We start from the raw sequence: 14344 nt of genomic DNA, 5'->3' as shown, positions 1-14344 counted from the left end.
TCTTCTAGCATTTCCACTTCACATTTGTTCTACCTTTTGTACTTGTTCCACAGTTCCTTGGTATTCTGTTCCATTTAAAAAAATCATTCTTTCTCTTTGCCTTTCTTTTTAGAGATGACATATCTTCAAGCTCACTGATTCCTTTTAGAATTTCCATTGCTCTGTTTACGTTACCCATCTGTTCTTGCATGTTGTCTCATTTTCCTTGAGAGCCCTTAACATATTAATCATAGTTGTTTTAAACTCCCTATCTCATAATTCCAAAAACTATGTTATGCCTGAGTCTCTTACGCTTCTTTTGTCTCTTTGGACTATGTTTTTCCTTGTTTTCTAGAATGTCATCTCCTTTTTTTGCTGAAAGCTGGACATGATATATTGGGTAAAGAAACTGAGATAATTAGGCTTTTAGCATGAGCTGTGCTATGTTTAATGTCTTCTGCCTCTGTAGGTGCCAGAGGCTCCATTTTCTTCTGGTTTCCTTGTTGTTTTTCCTTCTCGTGTTGTCTTTATGTCTCCCTAAGCACTTCTTACATAGAATCTGTGTCTTGCAGCTCTCGGTTGTATGCCACTGTAATTGTAGTGGAGCCCTGCTGGTGTAGTGATTGGATGTGGGTGGGAGAAGGTGTTTTATAATTTTATGATTAAATGTCAGGTTTTTAGTGGGCCTGAGTCCCTGGGCTGTGGCCTTCAGAAATGTTCCTTAGCCTTTTCCCTCCCCTCATATGAGACAAGAAGACTAGAGGGGGTTAGAGGTGGCTAATTTCCCTTTTCTTAGGTTGATTTCTTTTTTTTTTTTAATTAATTTATTTTTTATTTTTATTAATTTTGGCTGCATTGGGTCTTCATTACTGCGTGTGGGCTTTCTCTAGTTGTGGTGACTGGGGCTACTCTTTGTTGCAGTGCGTGAGCTTCTCATTGTGGTGGCTTCTCTTGTTGCGGAGCAAGGGCTCTAGGCACGTGGGCTTCAGTAGTTGTGGCACATGGGCTCAGTAGTTGCGGCTCACGGGCTCTAGAGTGCAGGCTCAGTAGTTGTGGCGCACGGGCTTAGTTGCTCTACGGCATGTGGGTCTTCACGGACCAGGGCTTGAACCCGTGTCCCCTGCATTGGCAGGCAGATTCTTAACTACTGCGTCATGAGGGAAGCCCTCTTAGGTCAATTTCTGTTAGAGTACAGGTCTTACTTATGGAGAATGCTCTGGACTTACATCACAAGGGTTACTTTTCCCCTGGTATAATTAAAAATTGTTACTTCCCTTCTCCCTCTGCTGGAAACAGGAGGGAATTGTCCTCCAATCTTCACTGTGAGAACCTGGTAGGAATCTTTGAGGTAAAAACCATGAAAAGGTAGCCTAACCTCCTTCTCCCAAAATCTGCCCCCAACCCCCAACAGGGTTTCTAAATCTCAAATTGTCCACACTCAGCCTCCATTAATTCCTCAAAATTACCATTAAAGTGTTCCTACTGGTCACTGCTTCTAGTGGCTTCTGCTTCAGGTAAGCTGATCTCAGCTTTCAGTTTCCATATGCACCTGTCTCTCCAGATTTCAAGATGGTGGTTTGTCCTGTGATTTAAATTCTCTGATGTTCCTAAGAAAAGTTGTTGGTTTTCAATTTGCTTAGTTTTTTTTTCTTGTTGTGAGTACAGGACTGATGACTTTCAAGCTCTTTAAATGGCAGAGTTTGAGCCAGAAGGTCCTCTAGATTTTCACTTGATTCACTTAATGGTCATTTGTTGAGCACTATCTGTTGCTAGGACATTATACTTAATCTAGTGTGGGGCACGGGCATAGCCAGTCCGAGCCTCTATCCTCAGGGACCATCTGAGGTTATTTTCTTTCTTTTTTAATAAATTTATTTATTTATTATTTTATTTTATTGGCTGCATTGGGTCTTCGTTGCCGCGCGCGGGCTTTCTCTAGTTGCGGCGAGCGGGTGCTACTCTTCGTTGCGGTGCGCGGGCTTCTCATTGCAGTGGCTCCTCTTGTTGCGGAGCACGGGCTCTAGGCACGTGGGCTTCAGTATTTGTGGCTTGTGGGCTCTAGAGCGCAGGCTCAGTAGTTGTGGTGCAGGGGCTTAGCTGCTCCTCGGCACGTGGGATCTTCCCAGACCAGGGGTCGAACCTGCGTCCCCTGCACTGGCAGACAGATTCTTAACCACTGCGCCACCAGAGAAGTCCCTGAGGTTATTTTCATGGTGTATACTTTGTCTTTCAAACTGGCCCAAGGTTCCCCATTCCTGGTCTGTGTGTTTATATTCTGGCTTCCTCAGGCAAGTTTTTCTCAAACAAGTCCATAGAGCTACATTCTCAAGAGCTCAACAGTTCTCCAAGAACACTTTAAAATTTCATGTTACCATTTTAATTGTAACATAAAATTTAGGATAGTTTAAGGATATTCTAGAACAGGGGTTGGCAAATTATGGCCCATGGACTAAATCTGGCCCTCTACCTGTTTATTTGTATAACAAGTTTTATTTTTATTTATTTTAAAAAATATTTACTTATTTGGTTGTACCAGGTCTTAGTTGCAACATGTGGGCTCCTTAGTGGCAGCAGGCGGGTTGTGGCATGTGGGTTTCTTAGTTGTGGCATGCGAACTATTAGTTGAGGCACACATGTGGGATCTAGTTTCCTGACCAGGGATCGAACCCAGGCCCCCTGCATTGGGAGCGCGGAGTCTTATCCACTGCGCCACCGGGGAAGTCCCTGTATAGCAAGTTTTATTGAAGCACAGCTATGCTCATTTGTTTATGTAATGTTTATGGCTGTTTTCATGCTACAATGGTGGAGCTGAAAATAGTGGAGAAAGTGTATGGCTCACGATGCCTAAAATATTTACCATCTGGTACTTTGCAGAAGGAGTTCACTACCTTTGCTCTAGAAGATCTTTAGTTGATTATGATCACATGATATCAGCATCAGTGCTTGTGTCTATGCTCATGGGGTCAAATGAAGATTTCAAATTAGGTTTTTTTGGAATTTGAAAGTAAAAAATTGGAGAGTGAATTGGAAAAGCACATGAGAAATTTGAGAACAAATCATGCAACGTGCAAAAGAACCTGCCCTGAAGTAGACAGAACCAGATTCATGTTGGGGGCCCATGTGTGTGTCTGTGTATGTGCTGACTTGCTGCAGCTCAATAACGACAGCTGTAGTGGTCATGGCAATGACCACATTAAAAAACCCTTTTAATTACATTTCTAATTTCTGTCCCAGAAATAATGAAGTTGATATCCATTTCATGCTGCTTCCAGTAATATCACAATGCTAATTTGTCTTCAATGGAAGACAATCATCTTTACATAATTAGCAGGTAACACCTTATTAAAATCAGCATTGGAGAATTGCCTGCTGACAGAGTTTTCCTTAAGTGTGAGATCTCAATATCCTAAACCAGCAATACCATATCCTAGTCCAGTTATACCATTTTGTACAATATACTTATGTGTATTCTGGGCAGGAATTCCAGACTCTCCCTCTCAAGGAATTTCAGACTCTCCCTCTACCTTATAGGCCCATGACCCTGGGTGTTCTTTATCATTCTGCCTGCTCCTGTCTTGGGGCCGTGAGGGATACCTGGATGGGCTCTACAAGCACCCCTACCCCTACCCTAACCAAGAGCCTGCTCTTGAGGCAGTCTCTGTTCTAGACTCTCTTTCCTTCTTGTTGAGATTCTTTTTGGTGTCCTTTCTTGCCTGAGAACCTCTGTAAAAACCCATTGTGTTACACAGGTCTAATATCATTGATCTTCTCGAGGGAACAGGTGTTAAGTCTTGGTCAGTTTCCTCCTTAGAAGAATCTTGGGCCCCATTAACATTTCCCATCTCCTTCCCCCAGAGCTCTGTACCAAGCAGTGTGCTTTGGGAACAGCAGTCCTTGTGACGCCACAAAAATACCCTGTTACATTTTTCACCCAAGACAACAGGGACTCTCAGGAGTCCACTGCGTGTGAAGGATAAACCCTGAGGAAGACTCTGGGTTGTGAAGTCAGAGTAGTGCAGACATTCTTCTCACCCCTTTTACAGGTACAGAAGCCAGGAGAAGTCAGTTGCGCGCTTCTGTCCTTCTGTGGGATGTGAGGGTTCTAATGTACAATTTAGCTAGATGCGATTTGAAGACATTTTTTAAAAAGAGCATAAAGTGCTCTAAGGCAATGTTCATTTCTGGCTTTTTTTGTTACAGCTTTATTGAGATATAATTCACAGACTCGATTAAAGTGTACAATTCGATGGTTTTAGTATATTCACAGAGTTGTGCATCACCACAATCAATTTTTGAGCATTTCATCAACTCAAAACTAAATTCCATATCCGCTAGCTGTCATACTTCAGTCTCTCCATTCCTCTTGCTAAGCTAAGTGTGACACTAAGCTGATTTACTTTTGTCTCTCTATATTTACTTATTCTGGACAATTCATATAAATGGAATATTATAATATGTGTTTTGTTATGTGTGACTTCTCCCTTTCACTTAGCATATTGTTTTCAAGGTTCATCTATGTTATAGTATATATCAGTACTTCATTCTTCTGTATGGCCAAAGAAAATTCCATTGTACGGATATAACTCATTTTGTTTATCCATTCATCACTTGGTGGACATTTGGGTTGTTTCCACCTTTTGGCTATTGTAAATAATGCCACTATAAACATTTATGTACAAGTTTTTGTGTAGATACATGGGTTTAATTCTGGATTCTCAATTGTATTTCATTCGTCTATATAGCTGTCCTTCTGCCAGTAACACACTGTACTGATTACTGTTGATCATGAATTTAAAAATCAGGATGTGTAAGTCCTCCAAATTTGTTCTCTTTTAAGTTTGTCTTGGCTGTTCTGGTTTCCTTTGTTTCCATGTGAATTTTTAGCATTCAGCTGGGTTTCTGATAGAGATTGCATTGAATCTGTAGATCATTTTGGGGACTATTGCTGTCTAAACCGTATTAAGTCTTCCAGTCCATAAACATGGATGTTTTCTCATTGATTTAGATCTTATAAATTCTCTCAACGATGTCTTATAGTTTGCAGAATATAAGTTCCCCTGCTGAGTGCTCAACATGCATGAGACACATCAGCGGTATAATTCCTCAACCACATGGCCTTTCCTCCCACGTGGTCTAGAGAGTACAGACCATAACTTAATTCCAGTTTTCTTCTCTACCTTGCACAGAGGAAGTGCTCAATATGGATTTGTTGAAAAAATAACTAAGGAACGAATAAATTCCTCACTTTGCTTCCTGTGCCCTGGAAGTAAGAGCAGCAGGATCCTTTTCAGTTCGTTGACAATCACATCGCACAAAGCAGATGCTGGCTCGTAGCAGATGTGCTTCCAATACAGATGTACTGATGTGCTGCTTCTGGAGTCCTTCATTTTGACCAAAAAAAAAAAAAAAAACAAAAGAGTCCTTGTTTATATCCACAGTCTTTCCCTGGGAGGAGCCACCTCTACAAGCGTCTCCAGATAAGGAGGGGAGGTTGCCCCTGAACCCCAGGCTTTTACAATTCCATGCAGTTTTGCATGCACAGCCCTGTCTGCTGAGCAGGGCTGGGACAGCACAGAGAAGGTCCCAGGATGCTGTGGCATGCAGACCCACAGATGTGCGATCGTCTCAAACCACGGAGCCTCTCAGAAAATGGGTGTGGGGTTTGCAGGCTTGGTCAGATGCACAACCAGAGCTTTTGTCTTCAGTCTCCTACCAAACCTTTGCCTTCCTCTGGCCAGTCCACCCCATCTTTGGCCCCCAGGCAGCCATCCCTGCTCTCCGGACCTCAGCCCCCTTTCTAACCCTACCCGAGCTCTCCTCCCTGAGAAAGGGCCCCAGAGAGGGTTTGCTCCACCTCCTTCTAAACGTTCAAAATCAGTTAAACAAATGGAACAGATATTAGTAAATAACTGAGTGTTTTTGTAATAAAGGATAAAGGGAAAAAATGTGTTCTTCCGCCCACCCCACAACATGGTTCCTGGTTCCTCAGCACCAAACCAGCAGTCGCTGAGTTGAGCCCTGTGGAGTACTGGGAACTAGATCTTAAAGAAAGAGTACTGGGAACTAGATCTTAAAGAAGACACGGAGAATCTTTGTGGGGACAGTGCAGGAAGCACCCACTCTGGATGCCAACCCCAGCCCAGTGCCTGTGGGACCTTAGGCAAGTTAAGGTGAGTTAATCAAGTTAATTAACTCCCATGCCAACCGTTCCTTATCCTTAGAGGAAGGAACACCTGCCTCACCTAGTCTTCTGTTAGGATTATATGAACTAACATATGGACAGTACTGGCACGTGGTGAACTCAATCACTGTTATTTTCTTTTCCTTTCATGGAGGTACTGAGGATGGCAAAGAGGCCGTAACTCAGAGTCGGGCACAGGCAGAAACTGGACAAATATTTATGAAATTCCCAGCAAGTACAGGAGCCCAGGGTCTGGTGGAGGATGCAGACGAGCACACAGGCAATTAGAGACAGGGTAATAGTGACCGTACTATGAGTAAGATTGGGTGCTTGTGAGGTCATGGAAGGGGCACCTACTCTTGGTGGTACAGGGAAGGTACCTAAACCTAGGTCAGAGGATTAACACGAATTACTTGGGCAAAGTGTATGGGACAGTATATTGGACAGAAGAAACCATAAGTGTAAGTAAGTACCTGGAAGTGAGAAATCCTTATGCATTAATGGACTGTTGGTAATAAAAATAACAATAATAGCAACATTTGTTGTGGACCTACTGTGTCCTAAGCATGCTGCAAAATTCTATATATACACTGTGTTATTAATTCTCACAGCTCTTTGAGCAATGTATTATTAGGTGTACAGATAAAGAAACTGAGATTCAGAATGATGAAGGAATCTCTGCAAGATCGCAGAGCTGACGGGTGGTGGTAGATGCTTTCATCAAGACTCGTTGGGTACCAGAGCCAGTGCTCTCTCCTAACCTCTGTACAGAGCTGCCTTTAGTAACTGGCTGTGGCTGAGAAACAGCTTTCTGAGGATGCTGGGGTGGCCATTGCTCCAAGCAAGGCTGTGAAATCAACAGTTAGATGAACAAAACAGATCTCCCTCCGCCTTTCACCCGACTTGGCCATTTTGCAGATGCCCCTTAGGTCAGTGCAAATCACTCCCGTGTTTGACTAAAGAGCAACTCTCAAGGACATTTCCTGTTAGAGGTGTGTTGGGAAAGGCTGCCTCACAAGGTGGGCACTGCCCAGCTCCAGGGGGCTCCAGGCACATAGCTGACATTGTGAATGGCACTCTAGGGCTTTGCAGAGTGTCAGCCTTGTGAAATTCAAGTCACCTGGCATGCTAGGATTTATTGAGAAAGTGAATTATTGGCACGATTTTGGAGTTCATCTGTTTTTCAGAGTTTTGTAGAAATACGCGTTTTGCAATAGAGTTTGGCTCAGTTCAGGGCCTAGTAATGAAGTTAGGTGAATTGTGGGGAGCGCTGGGGGAGAGAGTTCCCATAACTTAAGTAAAAATACTTTCAGTCTTCAAATGAGAAGTACACTTGACAGACATAGAAAACAATTGACGCTTACAGAGTTCCATCTATCTTGACATCTTACACTATTAAATTTCCTGCCACTATCTTAAAACATAAAGACTCATTGTGAGCACATGAAAAGATGTTCAACATTACTAGCCATCAGGGAAGGGCAAATCAAAATCACAATGAGGTACTACTTTGTATCCACTAGGACTGCTATGATCAAAAGGACAAATAATAACAAGTGTTGGCAAAAATGTGGAGAGATTGGAACCTTCATATCCTGCTGGTGGGAATGTGAAATGGTGTAGCTGTTTTGAAAAAGTCTGGCAGCTCCTTAAAATGTTAAATATAGAGTTACCATAGGTTAAACATAGAACTACTCCCAGGTACATATCCAGAAGAAATGAAAATACAGGTCCACAAAAAAAACAAAAAACAAAAAACTTGTACATGTTTTTAATGTTCAATTATGTTCAGAGCAGCATTATTCAAAAGAGCTGAAACATGGACACAATCTAACTGTCCTTCAACTGATGAATGGCTAAACAAAACATGGTATATCTATACAATGGAATATTATTCTTCAATAGAAAGAAATGAACTAATGATGAACCCTGAAAACATGCTAAGTGGAAAAAGCTAGTCGCAAAGGATTCTATATTATGTGATTCCATTTATATGAAATGTCCAGAATAGGTAAATCTGTGCAGACAGAAATTAGATTGGAGGTTGCCTGAGGCTGCATGTGAGGTGGGGAGAAATGGGGAGTGACTGCTAATGAGAGCAGGGTTTCTTTTGGGGATGATGAAAATGTTTTATTTTTTTAATTTATTTATTTTTTCCTTTAAAAATATTTTCTTTTTTTAACATCTTTATTGGAGTATAATTGGTTTACAATGTTGTGTTAGTTTCTGCTGTATAACACAGTGAATCAGCTATATGTATACATATATCCCCATATCCCCTGCCTCTTGTATCTCCCTCCCACCCTCCCTATCCCGCCCCTCTAGGTGGTCACAAAGCACCGAGCTGATATCCCTGTGCTATGCGGCTGCTTCCCACTAGCTATCTATTTTACATTTGGTAGTGTATATATGTCAATGCTACTCTCTCACTTCGTCCCAGTTTACCCTTCCCCCTCCTCGTGTCCTCAAGTCCATTCTCTATGTCTGCGTCTTTATTCCTGTCCTGCCCCTACGTTCTTCAGAACCGTTTATTTTTTTTAGATTCCAAGGAGGCAAGAATATACAATGGAGAAAAGACAGCCTCTTCAATAAGTGGTGCTGGGAAAACTGGACAGCTACACGTAAAAGAATGAAATTAGAACACTCCCTAACACCATACACAAAAATAAACTCAAAATGGATTAAAGACCTAAATGTAAGGCCAGACACTATAAATCTCTTAGGGGAGAACATAGGCAGAACACTCTATGACATAAATCACAGCAAGATCCTTTTTGACCCACCTCCTAGAGAAATGGAAATAAAACCAAAAATAACAAATGGGACCTAATGAAACTTAAAAGCTTTTGCACAGCAAAGATGAAAATGTTTTAATATTGACTGTGGTGATAGTTGTAAACCTCTGTGAATATATTAAAACCATTGAGTTGTATTCTTTCAATGGGTGACTTATATAAAGTTATTTTAAGAAACAACCATTAAGGGACTTCCCTGGTGGTCCAGTGGTTGGGACTCTGTGCTTTCACTGCAGGGGGCATGGGTTCGAGCGCTGTGGCCAAAAAAAGAAAATAAAGAAACAACCCTTATGGGCAGTGGTGGGGTGTCATGGGCTTATGGGCAGATTTTCCTCTCTACTCCAAATCCATTCCAGCCCCAATGGGCAGGTGCAATAAGGGATCCATATTTACCAGATGAGAAAGCCAGACACAGTGAGACCATGGAGCTTCCCCGAGCTCACACAGCTTTGCAGAAGGTCTGTTAGGCATCAAGGTCTTCAAGCGACCAGTGCAGGCACATTTGACAGACCTGTGGTTTTCAAGCCATACTCTACAGAGCCTCTTTGGGGGACCCCATTGGTGGGACAGTGGGTTCGGGTGGACATGAGGAGTAGGGTTCTGATCAGGTGAACTCTAGTCTCCTACTTGGTTTGAATCAAAGCACTTCTGGGTTTAAATTGACATATTGGGCTTGCACATATGCCTTCTTTGAAAAAAAAGCAAAGTTTCTCTGCCAAAATCCATTGCCCTTAACTCCGTGGTTCTCAGATTGCAAAGACAGTAAACTGAACACTTTCCTCGACCTCAGCACCCAAAGTGCTGATTTATCTTTAGAAAAATGTCCATAATTCAAACAAAAAGTGATAACTCAGGCTGCCAAGCTCTTGTTGCTCTGGTGTTGTTTCTCTGCTGAGGAATGCACCCAAAAGGTATCTGTTTCAACAATAATTGCCAATGAACGAGTGAGAAATATTGCTCTTGGCCAAAATATAGTCTGTTGCTAGAAAACAATACAGCTGAAGCGTTTATGAAATTATCAAAAAACACTGTCACTTAAGAATAATATTGTACAGGATGTCCTCGTCCCCAGAAACACTCCCATCGTCATCCAAGACTGCCTTTAGAAGCAAACGTTGTTTCCCAACAAAATCTAGGTTTGTTCGCGATTTGTCTTAACAAGGAATGACGTAAGTTTACCAGACAAAAGAGTTCCATTTCTCGTTCCCTATGTTTAATCTGCACGGACAGAAAGCTGTAAATATCATAAGTGGTTGTTACCGGCTGGCTTCGGAGGGGCCCCATTCGTTAAAGACCATGGTTCGCTGGTTTCTTGTGTGTCTTCCAAGGACCAAGATGCTGGCTCATCATCACTATAAGGTCTGGCAAACAAAAGCCGGATTCCCAGGAGCCTGTGTGGAAGGATGATGTGACCTTTGACCTCCACTAGCAAGGCCCGGAGGGAAAGAGGCAAAGTCAGGCTCCGGTATCGTTTAATGACAGATCTTGTTAGGGTTAAAAAAACAGCTCTGGCGTCCAGCTGGGACTTCAGCTGGGGAGGCGCTCAGAGGGCCTTCAGAAACAGCCATGGGGCCCCATGAACAGCTGCCCCGGGTGCCCGCTAAGCAGTCTTCCTGAGCCTGCTCCTGCTGAGAACCCCACCCCCAGTCAGTGTGAGTCAGGGGGGAGAACCATTCAGTTTTTTCCCTATTGCCACCAGCAAGTATCACCCCTCTGGATGCTATGGTGAGGTTCTGACAGCAGCAAGGCACAGATCCTGGTTTTTCTCGTATAAAAATAAATATCTAGAAAGCGGCTGAGATTAGTGCCCTTATAAAAGAGACCCCAGAGAGTTCTCTAGCCTCTTCTACCATGTGAAGCTACAGTGAGAAGACAGCTGTTTATAACCCAGGAAATGGGCTCTCACTGGAACCAAACCATGCTGGCACCGTGATCTTGGAATTCCAGTCTCTAGAACTGTGAGAAATAAGTTTCTCTTGTGGATAAGATGGCAAGTCTATGGTATTTTTGTTCTAGCAGCCCGAGCTGACTAAGACAACACCTTACATAAATGTTTTCAGCGGGGTGTGATTAACGTTTAACTTGCAGGTTGAATGGTGTGAGATGAAGGTCTAGGATGTAGCACTACCTTGAAATATTCAAACTTCAGGTTGAGAGAATCATGCCATAAACAGAAGGCCTTCATTATCTTCACTTTTGAATAATTGCTTTCTGCCATCATATGTGTTTTTGGCACTTCTGAATAGATATTAATGACCCCTCTTTTTCATGCAGAAAAAAGAAAATGGCGTGGCATGCCCTAGACATCTCCAGATTTGGCACTATGGTCCTCACTAATGCTTGCAGCAATTTGGAATTTTTCTGCCAAGATTTGAGCATCCCAAGACCTGGCATCTGCCGCCCCCTGAAGCAGATCCATGGCTCTTGATTCATCCTTGGGTGCAGTGACGCTGGGAAATAAGGATGGCTCTGTGGAAATAAACATAAAGAGAAGGGTAAAACTCCAGCAAAAGCTGAAAATGTAGTGAGGTGAACTGAAGATGTTCCAGCGGACCTGTGATTCCAGAGGAAGTGTGATATGGGAGCAGGCCTGTAGGTGCACATCCATTTTCTGATATTTGGGGATTCTTGAAGGTTTGGATATGTTATCCTCAGTATCAAGTGTTTGTTACAAAAAAGAGTGTGACGTAAGAAATGCTTTTTAAGACAATTATTGATTCACATGCACTTGTAAGAAATAATACTGAGAGATCCCATGTGCCCTTTCCTCAGTTTCTCCCAAAGGTAACATCTTGAAAACTATAATGCAATCCTATTACCAGGACACTGACAGTGAGACTGTCAAGATGCAGAACATTTCCATCACCATGAGGATCCCTCATGTTGCCCCTTTATAGCCACACACACTTCCCTCTCACCCTCACCCCCTCCTTAGTCCCAGGCAACCACTAATTTGTTCACCGTTTCTGTAATTTTGTAGTTTCAGAATGGTGTATAAATGGAATCACACAGTATGTAACTTTTAGGGATTGGCTTTTTCCACTCAACATGATTCTCTGGAGATTCATCCAGGTTGTTGTGGGTATCAGTAGTCTATTCTTTCTTTATTTCTGAGTAGTATTCCATCATATGGATGTACCACAGTTGTTGTTGTTGTTGTTGTTTTTTCCATTGAGTGGTTGTATTTTATTTTATTTATTTTTTTCAACATCTTTATTGGGGTATAATTGCTTTACAATGGTGTGTTAGTTTCTGCTTTATAACAAAGTGAATCAGTCATACATAAACATATGTTCCCAAATGTCTTCCCTCTTGCGTCTCCCTCCCTCCCACCCTCCCTATCCCACCCCTCCAGGCTGTCACAAAGCACCGAGCTGATCTCCCTGTGCCATGCGGCTGCTTCCCACTAGCTATCTACCTTACTACATTTGTTAGTGTGTATATGTCCATGACTCTCTCTCGCCCTGTCACTGTTGTTGTCTTTTAAAGCAGTCATCCATTGAAGGATATCTGAGTTGTTTCCAGTTTGGGGCTATTATGAATAAAGCTACTATAAACACTTGTATACAGGCCTTTGTGTGAACATAAGCCTCCATTTCTTTGGGATAAACGCCCAAGAGTGCGATTGCTGAGGTTTATGATAGATTAGTTTTACAAGAAAACTAAGTGTTTAGTTTCTTAGAAACCGTCCAGTTGTCTTCCAGAGTGGCTGTACCATTTTACGTTCCCACGAGTGTGAGTCATCTAGCTTCTCCACGTGCTTGCCAGCGTTTGGCGTCATTGCTGTTTTTTATGTTAGCTATTCTGATAGGCGTGTAGTGACACCCCATGTGTGACTTACTTTCAACCTGTCTATAGGATGTTTGAAGTGAGTTTCTTGTAGACAGATTACAGTTGGGTCATGTTTTTTAATCTACTCTGCCAATCTCTTTTAATCGGTGTATTTAAACCATTTACATTTCATGGAATTATTGATGTTTTAGGGCTTAAATGTGCCATTTTGTTTTCTGCTTATTCTCTCTGTTTTTCATGTCTTTGTTTTCATTTTCTTGCATTTTGAAATGCTTGAATATTTTAAAGAATTCTATATTGATTTATATGTAGTATTTTTTTGTTGTTGTTTTTGTTTCTTGTGGTACGCGGGCCTCTCACTGTTGTGGCCTCTCCCATTGCGGAGCACAGGCTCCAGACGCGCAGGCCCAGCGGCCATGGCTCACGGGCCCAGCCGCTCCGCGGCATGTGGGATCCTCCCGGACCGGGGCACGAACCCGCGTCCCCTGCATCGGCAGGCGGACCCTCAACCACTGCGCCACCAGGGAAGCCCTATATGTAGTATTTTAAAGTATCTCTCTTTTAAAGTGCCTTGTTCTAGGTGTTCCATTATGTATATATAACGCATCACAGGCTACCAGTTTGAGTGAAGTATTGAAACTTTACTTCCATTTATGTCCCTTTACCCTCTTATAATATAATTACCTTAAATATTTTCTGTATGTACATCTAGAACTTCATCAGACAGTGTTATAATTTTTCTCCAAATATCAAACAATTTAGAAAACTCAAAAGAAGGAAAATCTATTATATTTACCCACATTTTTACTTACTGAGTTCTTCCTGCCTTCCTGATGTTCCAAGTTTCCTTTTTTTCCCCATCTCCCTTTTGTTAAGAAGACTTCCTTTATCTATCCATTAGTATAGGTCTTTGAGCAACAAATTCTGTTTTCCTTCATCTGAGAGTGTCTTATTTTTCCCTTCATTCCTGAAAGACATCTTCAGAATCCATAGGATTCTGTGTTGACAATTCTTTTCTTTCTACACTTGAAATATATTGTAACACTTTCTTTTGGCCTCCATGATTTTTGAAGAGAGAAATGTGTGCTGTCATCCTAATTATTTCTTCCCTATAGATAAAATGTCAGTTTTCTCTGGCTGCTTTTAAGGTTGTTTTTTTTGTCTTTATTTTTCAGAAGTGGGTTTGTGTCTTTTGCCAAATCATATGCATTTTATCCCTTGGGCAGCCAATCAGTGGCCCACTGGAAAAGAAACTTGAGATGGAACCGCTGAGTTGGTGTTTTGTGGACAATCGTCTAGGGCTCTTCTCTCCTTCCTGGGTGGGTTTTGTTGGGGAGGCTTCTTAAACTGAGAAACAGGAACTCTTCCCAAGCATCATTTCTGTAGGATAGTTATGGCTGCTTTCAAACTTCCAGGCAACTGAGAAAACCAATGATATTTTCTGAGCCACATGCCTGGAGGTCTCTGCCTAATGGGAAACCTGGCCAACCTCTGGCCTCCACCCTCCTGGCTGGAATGTGAGTGAATGAACACTTGGGAACTGGAGAGGCTGACAGTAGTGTTGCGCTAGAAAGCTGGAGGATCCACTTGTGGCCTT

The 14344-nt window shown here is 42.3% G+C and overlaps 1 pseudogene across 1 annotated transcript in view; it reads right to left on the bottom strand.

Annotated features, from left to right (window-relative positions):
• Positions 1-5366, bottom strand: part of LOC309969602 (DNA polymerase subunit gamma-1-like) — a 36676-nt pseudogene extending 31310 nt beyond the window's left edge. The window contains exon 1 of the transcript in view: positions 5225-5366. The product of the transcript in view is annotated as a DNA polymerase subunit gamma-1-like (transcript). The remainder of the gene's footprint in view (positions 1-5224) is intronic.
• Positions 5367-14344: the final 8978 nt, after the last annotated feature.

Source organism: Leucopleurus acutus (assembly GCF_964270905.1).
Source record: "Leucopleurus acutus genome assembly, chromosome: 12".
Classification (NCBI taxonomy): domain Eukaryota; kingdom Metazoa; phylum Chordata; class Mammalia; order Artiodactyla; family Delphinidae; genus Leucopleurus; species Leucopleurus acutus.
Note: the sequence above shows the minus strand (reverse complement) of the source record. Positions and strands in the feature narration are given on the sequence as shown.